General features: G+C 41.1%; 1 long non-coding RNA gene across 2 annotated transcripts in view; it reads right to left on the reverse strand.

The window, feature by feature from the left end:
• The window catches only part of LOC129393355 (uncharacterized), a 77,797-nt gene that overhangs the window by 52,786 nt on the left and 10,774 nt on the right, over positions 1-14,237 (reverse strand). Inside the window, exon 2 of one of the 2 annotated variants that reach the window (XR_008620167.2) lies at positions 13,022-13,113. This is a non-coding gene — a long non-coding RNA (uncharacterized LOC129393355). Of the gene's footprint in view, positions 1-7,101; positions 13,114-14,237 lie in introns of those variants that run through there. The other variant, XR_010113418.1, reaches the window with a different exon arrangement.

Here is a 14,237-nt window from a genome sequence, read left to right on the forward strand (position 1 = left end):
ATTGATAAATTAAATTCTTTAGAAATTTCCTCTAATTCTTTTACCTTGATTTTAAAAGTGAGGATACCCTCCCTATCCACAGTTGACTGAGCTAGAAATAATAGAAATCATTTTTGATACTTTCATTCTCTGACCACATCTAATCATCCACCTAGTTCTATACATTCACTGAGCACCATACACATCAATTAATAGGTGCAGAAGAAATACGCATAGAAGGAAGGAAGAAATCTGTTCAACTTTCCCTTCCCCACCTCCATCTAACTTCCCTTCAGTACAAACTAATAGTACTTTTTAGACCAAGTCCTTATCACCTGTCTCTTTCATGCTTCACTGGTCTCCTTGCCCTCATATTCTTTTTTTTTTTTTTAAGACAAGGTCTCACTCTGTCACCCAGGCTGGAGTGCAATGGCACGATCTCGGCTCACTGCAACCTCCACCTCCTGGGTTCAAGCAATTCTTCTGCCTCAGCCTGTAGCTGGGACTATAGGCACGCGCCACGACGCCCAGCTAATTTTTGTATTTTTAGAAGAGACGGGGTTTCACCATATTGGCCAGGCTGGTCTCGAACTCCTGACCTTGTGATCTGCCTGCCTTGGCCTCCCAACATGCTGGAATTACAGGCGTGAGCCACCGCACCTGGCTTGCCCCCAGATTCGTAATCCTCCAATCTAATCTGCACACTGTCACCAGAATTTGTCTCCTTGATTACCAGACCGGTCATGATGTGGCCCACCTTATATTTCCTACCTAGTTTCCCATTAGATCTCCCATCTCTATAATTATAGACACAACTCTGAAGCTACACAAGTTTTTTTCTTTGTTTTTGCTGAGCACGCCATTTTAAGCATGCTTTCATGCTTTTATTGACCATATTTCTTCTGCCTACCAAGAAGTCTTCCTCCTCCCCTTCCTCTTCTATCCAGTAAACATCCTTTAACACTCAAGTTTAACATAGCTCCATAGAGAAGACTACTATTTTCCCTCAGACAGTCTGAGAAACTCCTCCTGTGATCCCAAATAATTCTGAGCATCCTGTATTCTATCACTTCTCACATGGCCATGGAATTGTTTTTAGACATCTTAGCTGTTCCCACCATATGGAAATTGAAAACAGGTAATAGTGTCCTATTTCTCTTTTTATACCTCAATCCTAGCACACTGTTAAGTACATATTAGTTGCCTGATAGTTTATTTACTTTTAACCTATCCATGTCTTTGAATCTAACCTGTATCTTTTGCAGACAGTATATTGTTGGATCATGCTTTTTTTTAAGCCATTCTGCCAATCTCTGTCTTTTGAGTAGAGTTTTTAATCCATTCATGTTTAATGTCATTATAATAAAGTAGGGTTTCTTTCTGACATTTTGCTATTTGTTTTCTAAAGGTTTATGTCTTTTTTCTTTTTCCATTTTCCATTATTGCCTTTTTTGTGCTAAATAGATTTTCTAGTGTACCATCTTAATTCCCTGAGTTTTATGTTCATTTTTGAGACAAGGTCTCAATCTGTCACCCAGGCTGGAGTGCAGTGGCCCAATCAGCTCACTGCAGCCTCAAACTCTTGGGCTCAGATGATTCTGCCCCCTCAGCAGCCTCCCAAGTAGCTAGGACTACAGGCACATGTTAACATGTCCAGCCATTTTTTATTTCTATTTTTATTTTGTAGAGATAAGGTCTCACTCTGTTGCTCAGGCTGGTCACAAACTCCTGGTCTCAAGCAATCCTCCTGCCTTAGCCTCCCAAAGCATTGAAATAACAGGTGTGAGTCACTATGCCTGACTCCCTGGGACTTTTAACTATATATTTATTGAATTATTTTCTTAGTGGTTTATCTGTAAATCATCATTAACATCTTAACTTAAAACAGCCTCGTTCAGATTAATGACAATTTCATTTAAATAATATATAAAAACATTTCTCCAACATAGTTCCACTTTGTTCACTTCCCCCTTTGTGCTATTGTTACATAAAATCTATTTTTATACATTGAAAGTCCATCAACGCAGATCAGCACAGTTTTAAAACTACTGACTATTGCCTTATGCAACAAGAGCAAGACAGTTTTATAATTACTGACTATTGCTTTATACAATTGTTTTTGTTTTTAGAGATGCGATCTTGCTATGTTCCCCAGGCTGGTCTTAAACTCTGGGGCTCAAGCAATTCTCCCACCTCGGCATCCTGAGGAGTTAGGGCTGTAGACACACACCACCAAAACCAGCTTAGTATTGAGTTTTTTTAAATGTGTTGATTCATATTTTTCATCAAATTGTGGTGAATTTTGTCTTTGTTTTGTGCTGCTATATTAAAATATCACAGACTGGGTAGCTTATAAACAACAGAAATTTATTTCTCGTAGTTCTGGAGGCTGGGAAGTCCAAGATCAAGGTACCTGTATCTGGTGACTGTTGAGAGCCTTCTTGCTGTGCCTTAGAATGAAAGAAGGTGGAGGGCAAGGTGATATGAACAATGTGCCTTTACATGGCAAAAGAATGAAAGAAAGTAAACCTATTCCCACAAACCCTTTTTACAGTGGCATTAATCCATTCATGAGGCCAGAGACCTCATGATCTAAATACCTCCCATTAAGCCCCCACTCCCAACACTGTTGCATTGGGAATTAAGTTTCCAACACATACATTTTGGGGAAAATATTCAGACCATGGCATTCTATTCATTATTTCTTCAAATATTCTTTTAGCTCCTTTCTCTCTCTACTTTCTTTCTTGGCCACCCCATTATGGGCATCTTCATACACCTGATGATGTCCCACAGGTCTCTCAGGCTCTGCTCATTTTCTTCTTTCTTTTTCTTTCTATTCCTCATACTGGATAATTTCAATCAATCTATCTTCAAGTGTGCTGATTTTTACTTCTTCCAGCTCAAATATGCTGTTGAGTCCCTCTCGTGAATTTTTCACTTGAGTTATTATGCTTTCAAACTCTTTTTTTTTTTGTTTTTAAGAGAGTCTTGCTCTGTCGCCCAGGCTGGAGTACAGTGGCGCAATCTCGGCTTCCTGCAGCCTCTGCCCCCTGGGTTCAAGTGATTCTCATGCCGCAGCCTCCTGAATGGCTGGGATTACAGGCACGCATCACCACGCCTGGCTAATTTTTGTATTTTCAGTAGAGATGGGGTTTTACCATGTTGGCCAGGCTGGTTTCAAATTCCTGACCTCAAGTGATCTGCCCACCTCAGCCTCCCAAAGTGCTGGGACTACAGGCATGAGCCACTGTGCCCGGCCCCAACTCTATTTTATAATTTCTGTTTCTTGATATCCTGTATTATGTAAGACATTGTTCTCATACATTCCTTTAATTCTTTAAACATCTTTTCTTCTAATTCCATGAATATATTTATAATGGGTGAATTGAAGTCTTTGGGCTTCCTCAGGGTCAGTTTCTACTGATAATTTTTATCCTGTACATTTGTTCTCCTTTCTTATTTCTTTGCATGTCTTAATTTTTGTTGATAATTAAATATTTTAAGCACTATAATGTGGTAAATCTGGATATATACCCACCTCAAGCCAGGTTTTGCTGTAGTTTGTGTTTGTTCTGGTTGCTGCTGCTATTTGTTTAGTAACTTTCCTGGTATAATTCTATAAAGTTTGTAGTATTTACCATGTGTGGCCACAGAAGTCTCTGCTCATTTAGCTTAGTGACCAGCCAATGATTGCACAGACATTTCCTTAAATGCTTTGAACCAATAAGTCTTCTGCCCTTTACCAAGGATCTCTATGTGTGTTTGGGCACGCTATCAATGCTTTGGCAATTTATAACTCTGCCTTCATCTTCACTTCCTTCTTCTGCAGCACCTACAAGTCAGCCAGAGGTGAGAGATTAGAACCTTCTCAGGTTTTTTTCTGGACATGTGTACAGTGTGCAAAATGCACATGGCCTCCAGAATATTCCAGTTTTTCCTGTTGTTGTTATTGTTGTTGTTGAGACAGGGTCTCACTCCTATTGCCCAGGCTAGAGTGTAGTAGGTGCAACTTAGCTCACTGCAGCCTTGATCTCCAGGGTTCAAGTGATTCTCCCATCTCAGCTTCCCGGGTAGCTGGGACTACAGGTGTGTACCACTACAGCTAATTTTTTGTATTTTTAGTACAGATGGGTTTTCGCCATGTTACTCGGGCTGTCTCGAATTCCTGGATTCAAGCGATCCTCCCACCCTGATCTCCCAAAGTGCTGTGATTACAGGCATGAGCCACAGAGGTGTTTTTTTTTTATGTCCAACTTTTATTTTAAGTTCAGGGGTACATGTACAGGATGTACAGGTTAGGTAAACGTGTGCCATGCTGGTTTGTGCACAGATCATCCCATCACCTAGGTATTAAGCCCAGCATCCATTAGCTATTCTTCCTGATGCTCTCCCTCCTTTCACCACCCACCCTCCAACAAGCCCCAGTGAGTGTTGTTTGCCCCCCATGTGTCCGTGTGTCCTCATCATTCAGCTCCCACTTATAAGTGAAAACATGTGGTATTTGGTTTTGTGTTCCTGTGTTCATTTGCTGAGGATAAAGGCTTCCAGCTCCATCCATGTCACTTCAAAGGACGTGATCTTGTTCCTTTTTTTGGCTGCAAAGTATTCCGTGGTGTGTATGTACCACATTTTCTTTATTCAGTCTCATTGATAGGCATTTAGGTTGATTTCATGTCTTTGCTATTGTGAATAGTACTGCAATGAACATACATATCCATGTATCTTTATAATAGAATGATTTATAGTCCCCTAGGTATATACCCAGTAATGAATTGCTGGGTCAAATGCTATCTCTACCTGTAGGTCTTTGAGGAATCACCACACTGTCTTCCACAATGGTTGAACCAATTTACGCTTCCACCAACAGTGTAAAAGTGTTCCTTTTTCTCCACAACCTCACCAGCATCTGTTGTTTTTTTGACTTTCTAATAGTAGCCATTCTGACTGGTATGAGATGGTTTCTTATTATGGCTTTGATTAACATTTCCCTAATAAGTAGTGATGTTGAGCTTTTTTTCATGTTTGTTGGATGCATGTATGTCCTCTTTTGAAAAGTGTCTCTTCGTGTCTTTTGCCCACTTTTTAATGCGGTTGTTTTTTCTTGTAAATTTGTTTAAGTTCCTTATAGATGCTGGATATTAGACCTTTGTCAGATGGATAGATTGCAAAAATTTTCTCCCATTCTGTAGGCTGTTTACTCTGTTGATGGTTTCCTTTGCTGTGCAGAAGCTCTTTAGTTTAATTAGATTTTGTCAATTTTTGCTTTTGTTGCAATTGCTTTTGGCATCTTCATCATGAAATCTTTGCCCATGCCATATCCTGAATGGCACATTGCCTAGGTTTTCTTCTAAGGTTTTTATAGTTTTTGATTTTACATTTAAGTCCTTAATCCATCTGGAGCTGATTTTTGTAATGTGTTGTAAGGAAGGGGTCAAGTTTCAGTTTTTTGCATATGGCTAGCCAGTTCTCCTAGCACCATTTATTAAGTAGGGAATCTTCTCCTCATTGCTTGTTTATGTCAGCTTTGTTGAAGATCAGGTGGTTGTAGGGGCACGGTCTTATTTCTGGGTTCTCTATTCTGTTCCATTGGTTTATGTATCTGTTCTTGTACCAGTACCATATTGTTTTGGCTACTGTAGCCCTGTAGTATAGTTTGAAGTTGGGTAATGCGATGCCTCCAGCTTTGTTCTTTTTGCTCAGGATTTCCTTGGCTATTTGGGCTCTTTTTTGGTTCCATACAAATTTTAAAATAGTGTTTTTCTTATTCTGTGAAGAATGTTAATGGTAGTTTAATGGGAATAGCATTGAATCTATAAATTGCTTTCAGCAGTATGGCTATATTCATGTTATTGATTCTTCTTATCCATGAGTGTGGAACGTTTTTCCACTTGTTTATGTCATCTCTGATTTATTTGAGCAGTGGTTTGTAGCTCTCCTTGAAGAGGTCCTTCACTTCTCTTGTTAGCTGTATTCCTAGGTATTTTTTTTCTTTTTGTGACAATTGTGAATGGGAGTTCATCTGTGATTTGGCTTTTGGCTTGCCTGTTGTTACTGTATAGGAATGCTAGCAATTTTTGCACATTGATTTTGTATCCCAAGACTCTGCTTTACTTGCTTATCAGCTTAAGAAGATTTTGGGATGAGATGATGGGGTTTTCTAGACATAGGATCACATCATCTACAAACAAATTAGTTTGACTTCCTCTCTTCCTACTTGAATATCCTTTACTTCTTTCTCTTGCCTGATTGCTCTGGCCAGAACTTCCAACACTATGTTGAAGGGAGTGGTGAGAGAGGGCATCCTTGTCTTGTACCAGATTTCAAGGGGAATGCTTCCAGCTTTTGCCCATTCAGTATAATATTGGCTGTGGGTTTGTCATATATGGGTTTTACTATTTTGAGGCATGTTCCTTCAATACCAAGTTTATTGAGAGTTTTTAACAAGAAGGGATGTTGAATTTTATCAAAGGCCTTTTCTGCATTTATTAAGATAATCATGTGGTTTTTGTCTTTAGTTCTGCTTATGTGATGAATGACATTTATTGATTTGCGTATGTTAAACCAACCTTGCATCCTGGGGATGAAGCCCACTTGATCATGGTGGATAAGCTTTTTGATGTGCTGCTGGATTCAGTTTGCCAGTATTTTGTTGAGAATTTCTGCTTCAATGTTCATCAAGGATATTGGCCTGGAGTTTTCTTTTTTTGTTGCATCTCTGCCAGGTTTTGGGATCAGGATGATGCTGGTCCCATAGAATGAGTTAGGGAGGGGTCCCTCCTTTTCAATTTTTTGGAATAGTTTCAGTAGAAACAGTACCAGCTCTTCTTTATGCCTCTGGTAGAATTCAGCTGTGAATCCATCTGGTCCTGGGCTTTTTTGATTGGTAGATTATTTATTACTGCCTCAATTTCAGAACTCGTTATTGGTCTATTTGGTGATTCAATTTCTTTGTGGTTCAGTCTTGGGAGGGTGTATGTGTCTAGGAATTTAACCATTTCTTCTAGATTTCCTAGCTTATGTGCATAGAGGTGTTTATAGTGTTCTCTGATGGTTGTTTATATTTATGTGGGGTCAGTGATGATATTCCCCTTATCATTTCTGATTGTGTTTATTTGAATCTTCTTTTTTTTTTTTTTTTTTTTTTGAGATGGAGTCTTGCTCTGTCGCCAGACTGGAGTGCAGTGGCGCAGTGGTGCGATCTTGGCTCACTGCAACCTCCACCTCTCGGGTTCAAGCAATTCTCCTGCCTTAGCCTCCCGAGTAGCTGGGACTACAGGTGAGCACCACCACGCCGAGCTAATTTTTGTACTTTTAGTAGAGACGGGGTTTCACCATGTTGGCCAGAATGGTCTCGATCTCTTGACCTCGTGATCTGCCCACCTCGGCTTCCCAAAGTGCTGGCATTACAGATGTGAGCCACTGCGCCTGGCCCTCTCTTTTCTTCTTTATTAGTCTAGCTAGCGGTCTATCTATTTTATTACTTTCTTCAGAAAAACAGCTCCTGGATTTTTTTATTATTCAAAGGGTTTTTCATGTCTCTATCTCCTTCAGCTCAGCTCTCATCTTTGTTATTTCTTGTCTTCTGCTAGCTCTGGGGTTTGTTTGCTCTTGGTCCTCTAGTTCTTTTAGTTGTGATGTTATGTTGTTCACTTGAGATCTTTCTAGCTTTTCAATGTGGGCATTTAGTGCTATATATTTTCCTCTTAACACTGCTTTAGCTGTGTCCCAGAGATTCTGGTACATTGTTTCTTTGTTCTCATTAGTTTCAAAGAACTTCTTAATTTCTGCCTTAATTTCATTATTTATCCAAAAGTCATTCAGGAGCAGGTTGTTCAATATCCATGTACTTGTGTGGTTTTGAGTGAATTTCTTAATCATGAGTTCTAATCTGATTGACCATTGGTCCTGAGAGACTGTTATGATTTCAGGTATTTTGCATTTGCTCAGGGTTGTTTTGCTTCCAATTATGTGATCAATTTTACAGTAAGTGCCGTGTACCAATAAGAAGAATGTATATTCTGTTGTTTTTGGGTGGGGAGTTCTGTGGATATTTATCAGGTCAACTTGATCCAGGTCCTGAATATCTCTGTTAATTTTCTGTCTTGATGATCTGTTTAATATAGTCAGGCAGCTTTGTTAAAGTCTCCCTCTATTATTGTGTATGAGTCTAATCTTTGAAGGTTTCTAAGAACTTGCTTTATGAATCTGGGTGCTCCTATATCAAGTGCATATATATTTAGGATAGTTACTCTTTTGTTGAACTGAACCCTTTTCCATTATGTAATGCCCTTCTGTCTTTTCTGTTTTGATCTTTGTTGGTTTAGAGTCTGTTTTGTCAGAAACTAGGATTGCAATCTGCTTTTTTCTGTTTTCCATTTTCCTCCATCCCTATGTATGTCTTTGCATGTGAGATGGGTGTCGTGTCTTGAAGACAGCATACTGATGGGTCTTGGTTCTTTTTTTTTTTTTTTTTTTTTTCTCTGTCGCCCATGCTGGAGTGCAATGGCACAATCTCGGCTCACTGCAAGCTCCACCTCCTGGGTTCACGCCATTCTCCTGCCTCAGCCTCCCAAGTAGCTGGGACTACAGGTGCCTGCTACCACACCCAGATAATTTTTTTTGTATTTTTAGTAGAGACGGGGTTTCACCGTGTTAGCCAGGATGGTCTCGATCACCCGCCTCGGTGTCCCAAAGTGCTGGGATTACAGGGGTGAGCCACCGCACCCGGCCGGGTCTTGGTTCTTTATCTAGCTTGCCACTCTGTGTCCGGAGTCTCACTCTGTCACCCAGGCTGGAGTGCAGTGGCATGATCTCAGCTCACTGCAACCTCTGCCTGCTGGGTTCAAGTGATTCCCCTGCTGCAGCCTCCTGAGTAGCTGGGACTATAGGTGCGCACCACCATGCCCAGCTAACCACTCTCTGTCTTTTGATTGGGGCATTTAGCCCATTTTCTCCCTTGCCTATGAAGCTTAGTTTGGCCAGATATGATATTCTGGGTTGGAAATTCTTTTCTTTAAGAATGTTGGATATTGGCCCCTAATCTCTTTTCACTGAGAGGTCTGCTGTTAGTTTGATAGGATTCCCTTTGTAGGTAACCTGGCCTTTCTCTCTGGCTGCCCTTAACGTTTTTCTTTCATTTAGATCTTGGAGAATCTGATGATTATATGTCTTGAGGATGATCTTCTTGTGGAGTATCTTATCTTACTGGGGTTCTCTGCATTTCCTGGATTTGAATGTTGGTTTGTCTTGCTAGGTTGGGGAAGTTCTCCTGGATGATATCCTGAAGTATGTTTTCCAAATTGGTTCCATTCTTCCTGTCTCTTTCAAGTACCCCAATCCATCATAGATTTGATCTCTTTACATAATCCCATATTTCTTGGAGGTTTTGTTCATTCCTTTTCGTTCTTTTTTCTCTATTCTTGTCTGCCTGTCTTATTTCAGAAAGATAGTCTTCAAGCTCTCAGATTCTTTCCTCTGCTTGGTCTATTCTGCTATTAATACTTGTGATTGCACGGTGAAGTCCTTGTAGTGTTTTTTTCAGCTCTGTTGGGTCAGTTATGTTTCTCTTTAAACTGGCTATTTTGGCTGTCAGCTTCTGCATTGTTTTATCATGAGTCTTAGCTTCCTGGCATTGGGTTACAACATGCTCCTTCAGCTCAGTGAAGTTCATTTTTATCCACATTCTGAAGCCTCCTTTTGTCATTTCAGTCATCTCAGCCTCAGCCTAGTTCTTAGCCCTTGCTGGAGAGGTGTTGTGGTCATTTGGAGGAAAAGGGACACTCTGTCTTTTTGAATTTTCAGAGTATTTGCATTGATTCTTTCTAATCTTTGTGGACTTAACTACCTTCAATCTTTGAGGTTGCTGACCTTTGCGTGGGGTTTTTGTGGGTATTGTCATTGTTGTTGTTGTTTTCTCTTTTAACAGTCTGGCCACTCTTCCATAGGGCTGCTGTGGTTTGCTGGGGGTCTGCCCCAGCCCTTAGTTGCCTCAGTTTTTCCTGTACCTGGAGACATCACCAGTGAAGACTGCGAAACAGCAAAGATGGCAGCCTACCCCTTCCTCTGGAAGCTTCGTCCCAGGGGGTACTGACCTGTTGCCAGCCTGAAGGCACCTATAGGAGGTGGCTGGAGACCCCAATTGGAGGTCTCACCCAGTTAGGAGAAATGGGATAAGGGACCCTCTTAAAGAAGCAGTCTAGCTGCTTTTTGGTAGAGCAACTGTGCTGTGTTGCGGATCCCTTCGGTCCCCAATTGATTTGGGCCCATAGGCTGGACTGTCTGATAACCCTAAACAGCCAAGGTGGCAGCCTGCCCTGCTCCCCAGGGACTCTGTCCCAGGGAGAAATTAGAGCTTGGTTGGCAGTAGAACATGGGCAGAGGTGGCTGGAGGCCCTGGCTGGGAGGACCTGCCCATAAGGAGGAGTGGATCAGGGTCCCACTTAAAGAAGCATTCTGGCCATACTTCAATAAGATAGCCTTGTCGTGCTGGGAACTGCCTCTGCTCCATCATCTTGGACTCTCCAAAGCCCGCAGGCTGGAATGGCTGAGTCGTCCAGGCAACCCAGGTGGTGGCCCTCTCCTCCCACAGGCACTCTGTCCCAGGGACAGATCAGATCTCTGTCCATAGAAAATGCATGGGGCTGGTTGGAGGGCCTTACTGGGAGGTCTCACCCAGTGAAGAGAAATGGACTGGAGTCCGGCTTAAAGAAGCAGTCTGGTCACAATCTGACAAAGCAGCTGTGCTGAGCTGAGCTTGTCCAGACTGTTTGGACTCTCCAAAGCCCGCAGGCTGGAATGGTTGAGTCAACCAAACAGCAGAGATGGTGGCTGCCCCTCCCGCTGAGGGCTCTATTCCATCTCCGGCAGGCTCTACCCTATTGCCAGTGGCTGGCTGGAATTCAAGTCGGTGGGTCTTATCTTGTAAGGTGTTGTGGAAGTGGGGCCCGCAGAACTACATTGCTTGGCTCCATGGATTCAGCTCCCTTCCTAGGGATATGTACAGGCCTCCCACCTTGCCAGGGATCCTGGGGCCAGAGTATATAAAACTCCTGGGTCTCTGCGTGTGCCTGAGTGGCTGCTCTGCTGAGACGCCACACAGCTCTGTGTATCAGACCCAAGGCCCTGGTGGTGTGGGCTCATGAGGGGATCTCCTGATCCACAGGTTGCAAAGATCCGTGGGAGAAGCACGGTTTCCCAGGGCCACACAATCACTCACCACTTCCCTCAGCTGAGGGTGAGGGTTCCCTTGGCTTTGTGTCACTCCCAGGTGGGCCGTCGCCCCACCCTGCCTGAGTTGTTCCCCTGACGAGTCTCAATGAGAGTACCTGAATATTTCAGTTGAAGGTGCTGTATTTTCTTGCCCCTTTCATTCCTCTCCATGAGTGCTGCGGACCGCAGCTGCTTCTAATACACCATCTTGGCCACCAGCCCCACAGAATTTTTCAAAGCCCCTATGGACATCTCATTCCCTAGATTTTCCTTTTAAGTTTTTTTTTAGCCAGCTTCTTGTTTGCCCCAACTGATATAACCATTTCAGGCCACAGCTGCTAGGCTGCTGCTTTTCACAGATACTGTGGTTTCAAGATTGCTGGGTTTCAAGACTACCATGGAGCTGGGGAGGGGGGAAGTGACATAGGGCAAGTTAAACACTACAAATCTCACTGTCTGAGATTTCACCATTTTTCTTCAATAAGCACTCCTCAGATTGTTAAATGTCTTTGGTTTTTTCTAGAGTTCTGAAAAACTAGAGAATGTCTACCAGTGATCTCATTGCTTTTATGGAGAAATAAGTTTTTGGAAGTCCTTACTCTGTCATTCTGAAAGTGCTTCCCAATAAATGTTTATTTAATTATGAGGAATTACACTACATGGAGGCTTCACTTACAGTCTCATAACACACACACACACACACACACACACACACCAGAAAACAAGATTTACAAAGGAAGCAAAATTGCAGTTCCAATCCAAAATTGTCCAAGTCCTAATTTATAAGTTTCTTTTTAATATTTACTTAATTTACTTCTATTAGGCTGTCTTAATTATTTATGCCACTTATTAAAATCCCACCACTACAGATCGTTAGTTACAGACCTTAGCTAAAAACATAGGAAGAATGCCCAATTTCACACATCCAAATGACCCTTTATATTTCCAAAGGCCTTGTCAAATATTTTGGTCAATGACCCAAAGAAATGTAAACTAAAAGTAACAGGTATTTAAATACCACAAAAATGCTAATATGAATTACTTTGAAAAAAATATATATATATTTATTTAAATGGTTAAGTGAATTTCAGTATATTTATGTGATAAAAGAATGCCTAGCCTATAAAAATGTTTTATTAAAAAGTTTGTAATATGTTCTAGCATTAAGCAAAAAATGTAAATGCAAAATTTTATATCCAGTATGACCTCAATTGCATAACACATCATTTAAAAGAATTTTTTTAATGCCTTAAATGTTAATAATGCTTGTTTCTAAATATTCTAAATAGTGAAATTTTTCTTTTTTCTTTTCTCTTTTTTTTTGAGATGGAATCTTGCTCTGTCACCAGGCTGGAGTGCAGTGGCACAATCACGGCTCACTGCAACCTCCGCCTCTCAGGTTTAAGTGATTCCCCTGCCTCAGCCTCTTGAGTAGCTGGGATCACAGGCACCCACCACCACACCCAGCTAATTTTTGTATTTTTAGTAGAGACAGGGTTTCACCATGTTGGCCAGTCTGATCTCGATCTCTTGACCTCGTGATCTGCCTGCCTCGGCCTTCCAAAGTGCTGGCATTAGAGGTGTGAGCCACCGGGCCGGCTCTGAAATTTTTCATTATACATTTCTTTCATTTCAAATGTTCTACAATATGCAGTTATTTCTATATTAAGCAATAAAAAAGTAAACTCTTAAAATTTGCTTAAAACACAACTCCTTTCCTTTCCCAACTTTCAATCATAATGCTAGCTGACCACGGAGAGCTGGAGAAACAGTTATCTACCAAGTTACCATTTGTTAATGGCAGAGCCAGGACTAGAAACAATTCTCTTACCTACAAGTCCTCATACGTCTCTGGCTGGAGCGAGCAGGTTCTTCTGTCTGTGCCCATTAGTGTTTTCAGGTTGCTGGCTTCTTCAGCTTTGTCTGGATATATAAGGTAAAAGAAAATGTATCACCATGTCATTCTCGGGTCCCAAGGCCTGTCTTGGGTCTTGAGTCTGTGCCTCGGTCTGTCTTCTCTTCTCCATCCTTCAGAGTCCAGGTATGTTTGTTCTATAGATAGTAACTAGGGTTTTTAGTTGTACTTAGTAGAAGGAATGGGGAAATGTATTTCTATTACATCTTCCTAGAAGCAGAAGTCTGTACCTAATTTTGAATTTGTACTTTTATCAAAACTGCTACCACTGTCATTGTCATTGTTTTCATAGTCCTCTCTTGCCCCTCCCCCCTCTTCCCCTCTGTTTTTTCCTCCCTTCCCTTCCTTATTTTTGTTTTTCTGTTTTTTAAAAGCCAGTCAAATTTAGCAGTGGGGGGCTATAAACCAATTGTAGTAACATTAATGTTAATAAGTTCTGATAATCCACTCCCATCAGACCAACCTTTCTTCTTTTTTCAAAGATGGCCCACAAATTTGTAGTAAGTTTCAGGCTCCACAGAACCTGAATCCACCTCTGGTATCTGGCACATTATAAGACCTCAATAAATATGTTTTGAATGCATAAATGATTAGACTCCATATAAGGATCTCATGAAATTATAGTAATAGACGGTGAATCCTAGAAAAAAATGGTTCCCTTGAAACACTGAAAAATTACAAGGAACAAAAATCTAATTTGAAACACCTCACAAGCAGTGAAGATAACCAGGTATCTGCAGTATCTTGATATTTTGGGTAATGCCTTTAGGCTTTGGCGAAAAAAAACACAAAAAAACAAAAAGAATTTCCAGGAAAAAAAAAAACAGCTAAATGGTGACACATTGAGGATGCTGCTTAAGGGTTCTGAGGTGTAGTTATTACCACTGCAAGATTTCACCTTTCCTCTAAACCCTCATGTAAGTCTCACTGATCATCTATTCCAGCAGCCCCCAATCTACCTGCATACTGAAATCACTTAGAGAGCTTATTCCTAAGTGCAGAAGAGATGGAAAACTTTTGAACACATGCCTACCAGGAATTATTGGAAGTATATACCTCAGGATTTTCAAGCACCAATTTATAACTGGCCCCTGCCAAACTACAAATGAAAAGGCCAAATGAACTTAATAAA

This window comes from Pan paniscus, chromosome 9 (assembly GCF_029289425.2).
Source record: "Pan paniscus chromosome 9, NHGRI_mPanPan1-v2.0_pri, whole genome shotgun sequence".
NCBI classification, from domain to species: domain Eukaryota; kingdom Metazoa; phylum Chordata; class Mammalia; order Primates; family Hominidae; genus Pan; species Pan paniscus.